The 13,596-nt window shown below is 40.4% G+C and overlaps 1 long non-coding RNA gene across 1 annotated transcript in view; it reads left to right on the top strand.

The window, feature by feature from the left end:
* Window positions 1-13,596, top strand: part of LOC116094705 — a 25,365-nt gene that overhangs the window by 4,943 nt on the left and 6,826 nt on the right. The window contains exon 2 of the long non-coding RNA XR_004120268.1: window positions 9,589-9,688. This is a non-coding gene — a long non-coding RNA (uncharacterized LOC116094705). The remainder of the gene's footprint in view (window positions 1-9,588; window positions 9,689-13,596) is intronic.

Here is a 13,596-nt window from a genome sequence, read left to right as displayed (position 1 = left end):
CTCTTCTATCTCTTGCATTCTGTTGGTGATGCTTGCATCTATGGCTCCTGATTTCTTTCCTAGGTTATTTCTTTCCAGGGTAGTCTCTCTTTCTGATTTCTTTATTGTTTCTATTTCCATTTTTAGATTCTGGATGGTTTTGCTCATTTCCTTCACTTGTTTGATTGTGTTTTCCTGTAGTTCTTTAAGGGATTTTTGTGTTTCTTCTTTAAGAGCTTCTAGCACTTTTCCTGTGTTCTCCTGTATTTCTTTGAGGGTACTATTTATGTCTTTCTCAAGGTCCTGTATCATCATCATGATAAGTTATTTTATATCTGAACCTTGCTTTTCTGGTGTGGTGGTGTGTCCAGGACTTGCTATGGTGGGAGAATTGGGTTCTGATGATGGCAAGTGACCTTGGTTTGTGTTGTTTATTTTCTTATGTTGATCCCCACCATCTGGTTAACTCTAGTGCTACCTTCCCTTGCTAAATCTGACTGGAGCTTGTCCTTCCTGTGATCCTGGTTGTGTCAGAACTCCTCAGAGCCAAGCTGTATCTGTGATCCTGTGATTCTGGGATCCTGGGATCCTGGGCTTATGTTAGATCACCTGGGAGTGTGACTTTCTCCATGTGTTGTCGGACTGGCTGCAGAGCTTGTGCCCAAGGTGTGCTTGGAACACTAACCCAGACAGACTGGAAGGAACCAGAGTCACTGGGCTGGCAGACTTCCTGTGTGCCTGGTCTCACTAGTCCCAGTTACTCCCAGTGTTGGGACAGATGTTGGTTCCTGCTTACCTCTGATCCTGGGTTTGTCAGAGCACCTGGGAGTGGAGCTTCCTCCTTTATATCTTTATTAACAACACAATTTTAATAATTATGACTTTTACATTGTCAAACCATGTTATTATATTGAAAGTATTTTAGGCATTATTATAATTGTCCTAAATTATCAATACTCTTTGCTTATATTGCTTTTATTCTAATAAAAAATGACTCAATTCTTAGTCCAGGGTTACAATGCTGTAGTGAAAGCTTTGTCCTTGACCTCATATGGAAAGAATTTCCATGACACACAGATGAATATTAGGTTGAAAAGATATAGAGCTTTCTTTGACGAAAAACTGTAGTGAAATACCATGATGAAAATATTAGTTCCGACATATCTTTCCATATTTTATATGCTGTTTCATGAGAGTTCCTCTCAGTATTGGAAGTTTAACTGATACATTATGATTAATAACTATAGGAAGGGTATCCCACATGCTTCCTTTTTCCCCCCTCAATGTCACCTTACACAAGATTTTCCTTTCCCAATGGGTATCCCTAGCTCAGAATGCTTCAGGGTGGAGCTCTCACCCCATGTCTTTGGGAAACTGCTTTTTATCCATGGAAGGAGTTGCCCATCCTGTTCCTGTCTAGTCTCCCTCGAAGACAGGGTGCATTAAAGAGTGGCCCTGTAGAGCTCTTCTCTGCTGGATCATGTGGTCTGAATAAAGCAGTGGACTATTGAAAACTTCAAGGAAACAGGCAGGAACTTCCTGCAAAGGACTCCATGGGTTCTGGAACAGTCCCAAGAATTTACAGGTGGAGCCACATGAAGTTATAAAGCTTCTGTGTGAGAAGGGGGAGATAGAATCTGTGGAGACCACCTCCAGTATACAAGCACAGTCCCCGATCGATGCATGGGGCCACTCACCCATCTCAAAGATTTTTAACCCAGAAATGTTCCTGTCCAAAGGAAGAACAGGGACAAAGAATGGAACAGAGATTGAAGGAAGGGCCAACCGGGGGATGGCCCCACCTGGGGATACACCCAGTCTGCAGACACCAAAGCCAACACTGTTGCCATGGTCAAGAGGCTTTTGCTGACAGAAACCTAGTGTGGCGGTTCTTTGGGAGGTCCGGCCATCAACTGACCAATGCAGATGGGGATGCTTGGAGCCAACCACCAGACTAAACTCAGGGAACCTGGTGGGGGAGCTGGCAGGAGTACTGTAGGAGCAGAGGGGAGTTGCAACTCCATTGGAAGAAAAACATAGGCTGGCCTGACTACCCAATTCTCCCAAAGTCTATACCATAAACCAAGGAGTATACCTGGAGGGATCCAGGGCTCCAGATTCAAATGTAGCAGAGGATGGCCTTGCCTGACAGCAATGGGAGAGGAGACCTTTGGTCCTGAGGATGTTTGATGCCCCGGAGTGGTGGGGATGCTGGAGCAGTGGTGTAGGAAAGTGTGCGTGGGTTGGGGAGCACTCTTATACAGGCTAAGGGGGGGGGCAGACATGGCATGAGGGGTTGGTGGAGGGGGTAGCTAGGAAGGCATGAGGGGTTGGTGGAGGGGGTAGCTAGGAAAGCATGAGGGGTTGGTGGAGGGGGTAGCTAGGAAGCAGGATATCATTTGAGATGTAAACAAATGGAGTTATTAATAAATAAATAAATAAAACAAAACATAAAACAACATAAAGGAAAGCTTATGCATTAGTATGAAGAGAGAGTAAAGAGAATAGGAAAATAATCTTTGCAAAGTAGAAATCAGGTAGCTTGAAATTGGGCACATCTAAAGAACTGAAGAGATGAAACATCAAAAATAAAACCTAATCAGAAAGTGGCTAGTGCTCTGAACATACGATTCTCAAAAGAAAGACGAAACACACTGGCCAAAAAGCATCTCAGAAAGTTTTTAACATCCTTACCCATCAGGGAAATGCACATTTAAACTGCTCTGGAGATTCCATTTAGTTAGAATGGCTCCTCCACGAAACAGAGGATCAAAAATGATGTGGTGGCTACAGTGGAAAACAAAACAAACAAACGAACAAAAAAATACCCTTGTTCACTTGTGATGGGAGTGCGAACTGCTGTAGCCACTATGAAAGTCAGTAGCAATCGTCCTTATAAAGCAAGAAGTCAATGACCGTGTTTCCCAACTATATCAATGGAAAGAACTCTGAGTCAGCACACCATGACCTCCTCTGTATCAACGTGTATTGCTGCAGTGCTCTGCTACTGCTTGGACATGGAGTCAGCCTTGATGTCCTTCCACAGATGCATGTCCTTCTACAATGCATTCTGGGAATTCACTAAAACAGTAGTGTACTCACTCAACAATAATGTAACCTCCATGAGTACAATATTATCCTTAGAGGGGAGGAGAGGAGATCCTGTGAGCTTATGAAGCCCCTGAGCAGCATGTCATGACTGAGAACGACATTTGACTCTAAGCAGGAAGGCAGGATGAGGAAGCAGGGGGATCGCATGTTCAGCACCACGATACATTGGCATTTAACTCACACATTCCAGTGGTGGTTGTTACTAACACTGTAGACACTTTAGTATGACCAAAAGGAAAATTCAAAAGAGCAGAGTTCTATGTAGTTCCTTTGGCCCATGAAATTGATTCCTATGGGTGATGCTATGGCTGTCATGACTACAACAACTGTTAAATAGTACCCTAACATTTAAAATTTTCTTGTTGTGGGTTAGTCACGAAAACAAATATTCTATTTTTATCCCACCTTAAAATGTAGGACATTGTGTTACTGCAATGGACACAGTTACGGAATTAAAATATATTACTGTTACTACTCTAAAAAGGGAAAGCTGGAAGCAGAGAGCTTTTAAAATGACATACAGCTGAAAAAATGAGCAGCCAGGCTTTGAAAATAACACCTTTGAGTTTGAACTTGACATTCTGTTGTCAAACTTTTAAATATGGCATCCTTTATTTCGGAATATTTTCACAAGTTGAAAATCCAAATATATATATATATATATATATATATATATATATATATATTTGCACTTTCTACATCTGTGGATTTTAATAACTTTCGTAGCTTCCACTCTCCAAACAGGAGAGGATTCGGCTCAATCCCTTGAAGTCAGCTGCAGCTGCTAAGCTTGAATTGGGATGCTTGCTCCATTAGAGGGGCTCACTTTATCCCTTTCTCTGCTTCATTTGCAATAGCACAACTCACTCTTTTTATCTTTTAAATACATGTAGATTTACTTCCTAAATATGCACGCTTTACCCCTTTTCTTTCTCTCTAGTATCTCTCCTCTCCTAGTGGCCCTATTCAGGCTCACGTTCCCCTCCCTGCACACTGGTCATCTGCACCATTTCTTTTCTTTGCTGACTGTTCTTATCTTTTGCCTCCTCTTTTGTTTTGTTTTTATTTTTTTAATGGCTTGCCTTGACCATTTTGACCTACTTTCCTTCTGTTCACAGACACTCACCCACATACACAGACACTCACACACACACTTACAGGGATCCTGATAGAATGAACTCCCATTCACTGCCCAGCTGATCTTCTCTTATCAATGGGAATGTAAGTTCTTAGTCATTCCTTCATCGAGCCTTTCCCTAGCTTTACTCCTAGCCCCATGGCAAGCAGACCTTGTTTACCAGAACCAGTAGTAAAAGGAAGAAAACCACTGCTCCTATTCTCTGCAGGGACAGACTTTCTAAGCCCCACGCACTTCCCCACTGGTTAGTTCACCTGAGGAACCTCCAGATACCTCTGAGATTCCTTTTTCTCCTCTCTCCTTGAAGCCTTCTCCAACTACTTTCTTCTTTCAGGTCTACTTCTATTTCTTTCATGCTTTGTACCCACTTGTATTTCCTAATTGCTCACCTTTCCCATCCCTCCTAGAGGACTGCTATTTTCTACTTCATTTTTTTTTTTTATATTCTGACAGCAGAATCCCCACTCAGATTAACAATTAATGTTCAGATCAATTACAGAGAAATGAATCTTTGCCTTCCTCCTTTTGGAATTCGCCTTATCCCAAATGTGTTGATCTTCTTTTGCTCCTTCTCTTCTCTTGTCTCATTCTTGTCTCCTCCCCGACCTTATCCCGAACAGTGGAGAGGATGAAAAAGACCACAGCTCTTCTCCTGGCCAGACTGAGAGCTGACTGTGTTAAGCTTTGGTGGAAGGCATGAGATGGGCAAAGGCGGGGCATTCTTCTTTGGACAAGTTCTGTCTGTCTGTCTGTCTGTCTGTCTGTCTGTCTGTCTGTCTGTCTATCTATCTATCTGTCTGTCTGTCTCTCTCTCTGTCCCATCTATCTATCTATCTATCTATCTATCTATCTATCTATCTATCTATCTATCTATCATCTAGCTATCTCTCTATCTCTCTATTTTTCTATCTATCTATCCATCTATCTATCTATCTATCTATCTATCTATCTATCTATCGATCGATCGATCGATCTATCTATCTATTCATTGTTTTATTTCTTCAATAAATGGGTTAATGCTTACCTACAAATGGACAAACTTTGTACACAGATTAAAAATGTAAATTTACGTAGAAACAACCACACAGAGGCCTCCACAGTATTAGCTAAATCTCTGGTTATCTTATGGTCTGGTGAACTTGACACAAAATTACCTATCATGAAGCATATGTATGTAGGTATGAATATCACAGGAAGAAAAGAAGTCATGTCTGGGAGTACAATGTTCCCCAATGTAAGAAAAATTTTAAGTAAACACAGCCTTGGTTTACTTGTAAGGTTGATGTAAAAAAATATTAAAATTACTGTGGATGCTTTTTATCATAAAAATATTCATGTTTACTTAGGAAAGCATTATAAACAAAGCATTCCAAGGAAGAAACTAATTTACTTGGAGTCTCATGTATATTAATTTTTGTTGGGGATGTTCGGTGGTTAAGAGTACTTGTTGCTTTCCCAGAGGACCTGGGCTCAGTTCCCAGTACCTGACTGGCAGTTTACAACCATTTGTAACTCCAGTTTCAAGGGATCCGACCACCTTTCCTAATCTCTGCAGGCACCAGACACACACACAGGACACAGACAGCCATTCATACTTTCCTTTCTGATATGAAAGTCAAATATATATACATACATATATATATATGTATGTATATATATATTTGATCTCATTACTATTTTTGTATATTTACATCTCAGTTAGATCTTTAAAAAATAATCATTTCAGTACTTTGAAGTTACTCCTGGGAATCTAAGCTGTAGGAGATGAAGTGATGTTGTTTGTTTGTGGCTGTAGTTTGTCATCAGCCTCAATTGTCACTGGCTATGTGTCACAGGATTTTCCCTGTCCAATTACATTAGTACAGAGGAGACCTGTGATTGGACAGGGAAGTGGGAAGCGGAGCTAAGAGTTGCAGAGAGAGGGAACGTCAGAAGGTAGGAAGGGAAGGAAGATGGCTGTGGGCATGAACCCGCATGACGTTCACCAGCCACAAGAAGTTGTGGTATCGTAAGGTTAGATTAATTGGGATAAAGCTTTTATCATTATCGATTGGCTCTGAAATTATTGTATTGGCATCTTGTAAATTGTGATATCATTGATACATAAATCTGATTGGCTAATTAAGCTTTAAGAGTCACGATTGTACCGGGTTACTGGGTATTGTGATGTGCAACCACACAGTTGGTGGTTCCATTTAGTTACTGGAATGGGGGATCCCCAACTATATGGGTTTATGGCTGAGGAACAACTAGTGGCACCAGGGACAAGCAAACAAGATCTGGGAACACAGCGATCAATTGGGTTCAGCAGGGGCTTGCTGGAGAGAGCTGGCTGGTGGAAGGACCTGGGAATGTGGTCCTGCCCTGCGGAGATCTGGCGGGTTCATTTTTTTTAATATTTCCTGCAAAAACTACGCTTGGTTTTTCCTCAGGATTTTATGTAGTGCTCTCTTACCCTTACCTCCAGAGCATCCACTGGAAACCTACCAGCTCTCTAGTAACATGTAATATGTACCAGCTCTGCTGGTGATCACGAGCAAGACACTTGTGAACTGCTTTCATAATATAACACTTAAAAGCTCATTTCAGTCCATTGAACTCCCAGGTATTTAGACAAAGCAACTCCAATCTGAGCTGGATTTTGCTATTTGTCATGGCACAGTCTTTGGCCTCAGAGCAGGAGGTAGTCCACATCCCACCACCCATTCTTATCTGAGAAATGGTGTACCTGACAATACCTTTTTCAATACATAACCAACTGAATTTTAAGTTAACTGAAGATAGAAATCCAGATCTTCTTCTTCTTCTTCTTCTTCTTCTTCTTCTTCTTCTTCTTCTTCTTCTTCTTCTTCTTCTTCTTCTTCTTCTTCTTCTTCTTCTCCTTCTCCTTCTCCTCCTTCTCCTTCTCCTTCTCCTTCTCCTTCTCCTTCTCCTTCTCCTTCTCCTTCTTCTTCTTCTTCTTCTTCTTCTTCTTCTTCTTCTTCTTCTTCTTCTTCTTCTTCTTTCTCTTCCTCCTCCTCCTCCTCCTCCTCTTCTTCTTCTTCCTCTTCCTCTTCTTCCTCTTCCTCTTCCTCCTCCTCCTCTTCCTCTTCTTCCTCCTCTTCTTCTTCTTCCTCCTCCTCCTCCTCCTCTTCTTCTTCCTCTTCCTCTTCCTCTTCTTCCTCTTCCTCCTCCTCCTCTTCCTCTTCTTCCTCCTCTTCTTCTTCCTCCTCCTCCTCTTCCTCCTCCTCTTCTTCTTCCTCTTCTTCTTCCTCTTCTTCTCCTTCTCCTTCTCCTCCTCCTGCTCCTCCTCCTCCTTCTTCTTTTACTGATTTGTGTACAACCCACCTATAAAATCTGAATTTTATCCACATTTTATTTTGAAAACTCCTCTGATTTCTATGTAAAATATCTTTTTCTCTACATTTTAGTAATGGGCATTACTATCATAGTGTGGTTTTAATGTGTCCAAAATGTCCTAAACACTTTAGCAATTTAATTTCATAATGACATAAGCCATGGCCAAGCATAAGGTAAGCATTATGCAATTTTAGCAGCAAAGACAATCTCATTGTTGCCTATACTGTTCATACAATGAACCACTGTACTATACTGCCATATGCAAGATAGAAGACTTAGAAGAACTATCAGGTCTCCTGTGGGTGATTAAAGCAGCTTCAATAAAGCTGTTATTATGTGTAGCCTAACATTGGAATTCAGGGTGTGCATCTTCTCAGTCTTTCACTTCCTCAATGAACGAGCACAGTCATTTTAAGAGGGTGACAAAGAATGTGACTGCAAGATGATCAGATAAATGTGTTTACTTCTTATTCCAAGACGGAAACATCAACTAGAACAATTATTGCCATCCAACCATCAATTGCCTCCCTCTTCTGAAACATTTCGTGTTTTGTGGTCTGGTTAATTTTAGTGTGTGATTATTTTTTTATGTGTAAGATTTTTAAATAAGAAAGTTTAAAAAAAATGTATGGTGAGATATTATAGATATTTCATGGAGCGCAGAAAAAAATCAAAGGTCACTTAGAAGGTTAGGAAAGACAACTGCATGGTACCTGCGTCATCCTTTTCCAACCTCAGCAGCAGGACAGGGGTGATGGCCTCTGCTTCTCGTGGGAGGAGAGGAAGGAGCCTGCTCCTTGCCACAGATGCCAGGACCACTGCACCCTGGTGACTGTTGGTGTCAGGCTAGTTTTCCTGACCTATGTGCTAGGCCTGCACTGTGAGTACAGGCCTCATTCCACTCTGCCGAAATAAATTCGGTACAACCAGTATATTAAAACAACATAACTTCCCCTACATGAGTGTCAGTATGAACATGAAATCAAGAAAATTATTAGATTTTTCCATAACATAAAAAGGAATGAATTTAATTGAGGAAGTAGAAGGTCTAGCATGAAGAACTACAAAATGTTGACAAAAGAAACTGAAGGTACAGCTAAAGACAACGGGATTTAAATGACATCCCATGTTTATGAACTGAATGGGTGAATACTGTTAAAATGTCTATGCTCCTCAAAGTCATCAGCAGAGTCAATGCAGTTCCTTCTACAGTATGAATGGTGCTTTCAATAGAAATAGGAAAATAATCAGATAATTCAGAATCACAGAGCAATATTACGAAGGAAAAGAAGCCAAGTTACAGGCACTATAATCTGACTTCGGTGCAGTCCTAGCACAGTACAAAGCTATAGTGAACATACCAGCAAGGCATTGGAATCAGGACAAGCACATGAGAATGGAATAGACAGAGGCTACTGAATAAGCAGATACATCTCTTCTCAATCATCAAAAATGAATACACAAAGAAAATGTTTTTTTTTTAATGTAAATTGGACCTTTATGACATACCATGAATAAAGATGAACCAAAACTGATTAAATAGCCAAGGTTCTGAAAATGTAAAAACAGAGAGTGATTAATATTAATATTAGCATTAATATTCTGGATATAGAAGGAACCTGGATGACTTGTTAGAAAAATCCAAATATTCTGATGCCAAACCAGGCAAATGTTGTGAATAGCCATTTCTTGAACTAGGCAACGTCAGTGTCTCCAAGTACACGAGGAAATGCTGGGAACCAGTAATCATCAGGAAAATGGAAATCAAACCCATAAGGACTCCTCACCTTATTCTTTGAGGCAGGATCTCTCCTTGAACCTGGAGCTCACAGTCAGTCTCAGCCAGACTGCCTGTCTCTACCTGACAATCCTTTGCATTAATTCTCAGTGTCGTGCAGTTTTTAGATGGGTGCTAAGGTTCTGAACTCAGGCTTTCAATCTTTTGCATCAAGCGCTTTAATTCCTGCATTTTTCGGCACATCGATCTCTAGAATCGATTCATTTGCTCTTCTTGTTTTCAGGTGTGCCTTTGCTGTATGGAGTTTGTCATTGGGGCTCATTCACATCATGTTGTAAGAGAAGACTTAAAGATTTGTCTGTCACCATCTCTCTGAGTGTGTGGTACGTTTTATCAGTGACGTTTCCATTTCATGCAATTTATTTTGTGAAAGTAAAATGGTTTTAGTGTAGAAAGAATGAGCTGACTATGAAACGGAAAATGGAGAAGTAAAAAAAAAAAAACCTCATTTACACAAAACTTTGCTAAATATCTGCTACAAACTACAGTTTGGCTTATTTTTAGATTGCTTGGAGACTTCGTGGGAAAGGTGGTATATGAAGCATCCTGGTTTCTGAATTCAGCTTTAATTGGGTTACTGACAGCTCAGTGATAGGAAACTTGAGTGTCCATAGAAGGTCGGACTTTGGGTCCTATCTTGTGGCCTTTAACTTATCTTAGGATTTGAAATCAACCATGACAAAGATAGAAAACAATTGTAGAGACCAGCCCGGTTCAATTTTCACATGCTGAAAACCACTCATAGCAAATCCTTCGTCATTAGTCACAAGGCCCCAGCACCGTGAGAAGAAATCTGCCATTTGGAAGAAATCTGCCATTTTAATGGAATGCAAAAGAGATTTGTTATGATGTATCTTGAATTCTTTCCAGTGGAGAGAAACTTGAGTCAAGCCTATACGGCCTTTCCAGTGACTGAAGTTTAAAAGCCTTCTAAAGCCATTGATCTATTTTTGAACTTAGGACTTAGGAACTACTCCCACCCTCTGTTTGAATGTCTATCTGAAGTTTTGACATCAGGACCTATCTTTGCTAATATAATTTTCTTCTTAGATTTGTGTTCTAATTTACTTCTGTCTGTGGATGTGGTAGTACTATCCGCTCTTCTTTGGATCGGTTCCCCTTTCTCCTGGAAAGTGTCTGGTGTATCTCATTCATGATATTCCACCAACCAATTATCTACAGCATAATCCCTTCTGTTCCTGGTCTCTTCTGTTTCTGGTTTCAGGTTGTGTAAAGAATTCAGAATTAAAGTTCACATTTGTGTTCAAACTGTCTCTAACATAAGCAAACAAAATGTTTCATGAAGAGAGAAAGAAGAAAAGGAAAGAGAGAGAGAGAAAGAGAGAGAGAGAGAGAACATTTAAAGAGGATTTCTCTTATTGTAAGAGGTACTGTCCAGCTTTCTTAAACTCAGTCTGATTTATGTCAGACACAACATAATTTAATTTGCAAGGCTGGATTAAGTACCTCTGTGAGCTATGACCCCAGTCCTTGTACTTGGGCATTAAGGATGTCAAATACACATTTGGGTTTTGCTTATGTCTTCTGTTCAGTGTCATCAGCTGTTGGAATATTTCCAGCACTGGCTTTAGAAATGAAGCACAGGGGGTTGAAGTGACACTAGCAGAGAGAAGACACGGTGAACCCGAATGTTACAGATCTGATTGGATTTTGAACAGCCTCCAAAAATACTCTATGCATCCCTTCCCAATCCTTGTCAACCAGATTGATGTATGCTAAAGATTGTGATCTCATGGGACAGTCTTTCCTTGGTCTGTTACTGGCATACTACATGTACCAATGGCAGCGATAAAGAGGAGTAATGAAGCCCACTATGTTACTACAGCCATTAGCAGAAGATGTGGGGATTGAAGATTTTCTTTTCTTTTTTTCTTTTTTGATTTATTGTTTATTAGATGTTTTCTTATTTACAATATCTCCTTTCCCAGGTTCCCCTCCAAAGAATAAAATAAGAAAAAAAAATGAAATAAAAAAAACAAAAACGAAAACAATCCCCTGTCCCCTCCCCCCTCCCCATGCTCACCATCCCACCCCCTCCTGCTTACTGACCCTGGCATTCCCATACACTGGGGCATAGAACCTTCACAGGGCCAAGGTACTCTCCTCCCATTGATGACCTACTTGGCCATCCTCTGCTATACATATACTGCTGGAGCCATGAGTCCCCCACTGTGTACTCTTTGGTTGGAGTTTTAGTCCCTGGGAACTCTGAGGGTGCTAGTTAGTTCATATTGTTGTTCCTCCTAAGGAGCTGCAAACCCTTCAGCTCCTTGGGTCCTTTCTCTGGCTCCTTCATTGGGGACCCTGTGCTCAGTCCAATGGATGGCTGTGAGCCTCTACTTCTATATTAGTCAGGTAATGTCAAAGCCTCTCAGGAGACAGCTATACCAGGCTCCTGTTATCCAGTACTTGTTGGCATCCATAATAGTGTCTAGATTTGATGATTGAATATGGGAAGGATTCCCAGGTGGAACAGTCTCTGAATTGTCCTTCCTTTAGTCTCTGCTCCATAGTTAGCCTCTACAAATCCTTGATATTTTGTTCCTCCTTTTAAAAAGGAACTAAGTATCCTCACTTTGGTCATCCTTCTTCTTGAGTTTCTTATGGTTTGTTTGTACTTTGTGTATTCTGATCTTCTAGGCTAATATCCACTTATCAGAGATTGTATACCATGTGTGTTCTTTTGTGATTGGGTTACCTCACTCAGGATGATATTTCCAGATCCATCCATTTCCTTAAGAATTTCATAAATTCATTGTTTTTAATAGCTGAGTAGTATTCCATTGTGTAGATGTACAACATTTTCTGTATCCATTCCTCTGTTGAGGGACATCTGGATTGTTTCCAGCTTCTGGCTATTATAAATAAGGCTGCTATGAACATAGTGGAGCATGTGTCCTTATTACATGTTGGAGCATCTTCTGGGTATATGCGCAGGAGTGGTATAACTGGGTGCTCTGGTAGTACTGTGGCTAATTTCCGAAGGAACCGCCAAACTGATTTCCAGAGTGGTTGTACCAGCTTGCAATCCCACCAGCAATGAAGGAGTGTTCCTCTTTCTCCACAATGTCTCCAGCATCTGTTCTCACCTGGATTTTTGATCTTAGCCATTCTGACTAGTGTGAGGTGGAATCTCAGGGTTGTTTTGATTTGCATTTCCCTGATGACTAAGGATGTTGAACATTTCTTTAGTTGCTTCTCAGCCATTCAGTATTCGTCAGTTGAGAGTTCTTTGTTTAGCTCTGTATCCCATTTTTTAGTAGGGTTATTTGGTTCTCTGGAATCTAACTTCTTGAGTTCTTTCTATACATTGAATATTAGCACTCTATCAGATATAGAATTGGTAAAGATCTTTTCACAATTTGTTGGTTGCCATTTTGTCCTATTGACAGTGTCTTTTGCCTTACAGAAACTTTGCAATTTTATGAAGTCCGATTTGTCGATTCTTGATCATAGTGCATAAGCTATTGGTGTTCTGTTCAGGAAAATTTCCCCCGTGCCTATGTGCTTGAGGCTCTTCCCCACTTTCTTTTCTATTAGTTTGAGTGTGTCTGGTTTTATGTGGAGTCCTTGATCCACTTGGACTTGATCTTTGTACAAGGAGATAAGAATGGATCATTTAACCTTCTTCTACATGCTAGCATCCAGTTGAACTGAGCCAGTACCATTTGTTGAAAATGCTGTCTATTTTTCTAGTGGATGATTTTAGATCCTTTGTCAAAGATCAAGTGGCTATAGGTTTGTGGGTTCATTTCTGGGTCTTCAATTCTACTCCACTGATCTACCTGCCTGTCACTGTACTAATACCATGCAGTTTTTATCACAATTGCTCTGTAGTACAGCTTCAGGTCTGGGATGGCGATTCCACCAGAGGTTACTTTATTGTTGAGAATAGATTTGGCTATCCTGAGTTTTTTGTTATTCCAGATGAATTTGCAAATTGCTCTTTCTAAGTCGGTGAAGAATTGAGTTGGAATTTTGATGGGGATTGCATTGAATCTGAAGATTGCTTTTTGCAAGATGTCCATTTTTATTATATTAATCCTATCAATCCATGAGGATGGGAGATCTTTCTATCTTCTGAGATCTTCTTCAATTTCCTTCTTCAGAGACTTGAAGTTTTTGTCATACAGATATTTTATTTGCTTAGTTAGAGTCACACCAAGGTATTTTATATTATTTGTGACTATTGTGAATTGTTTCCCTAATT

This window comes from Mastomys coucha, unplaced genomic scaffold (assembly GCF_008632895.1).
Source record: "Mastomys coucha isolate ucsf_1 unplaced genomic scaffold, UCSF_Mcou_1 pScaffold17, whole genome shotgun sequence".
Lineage (NCBI taxonomy): Eukaryota > Metazoa > Chordata > Mammalia > Rodentia > Muridae > Mastomys > Mastomys coucha.
Note: the sequence above shows the minus strand (reverse complement) of the source record. Positions and strands in the feature narration are given on the sequence as shown.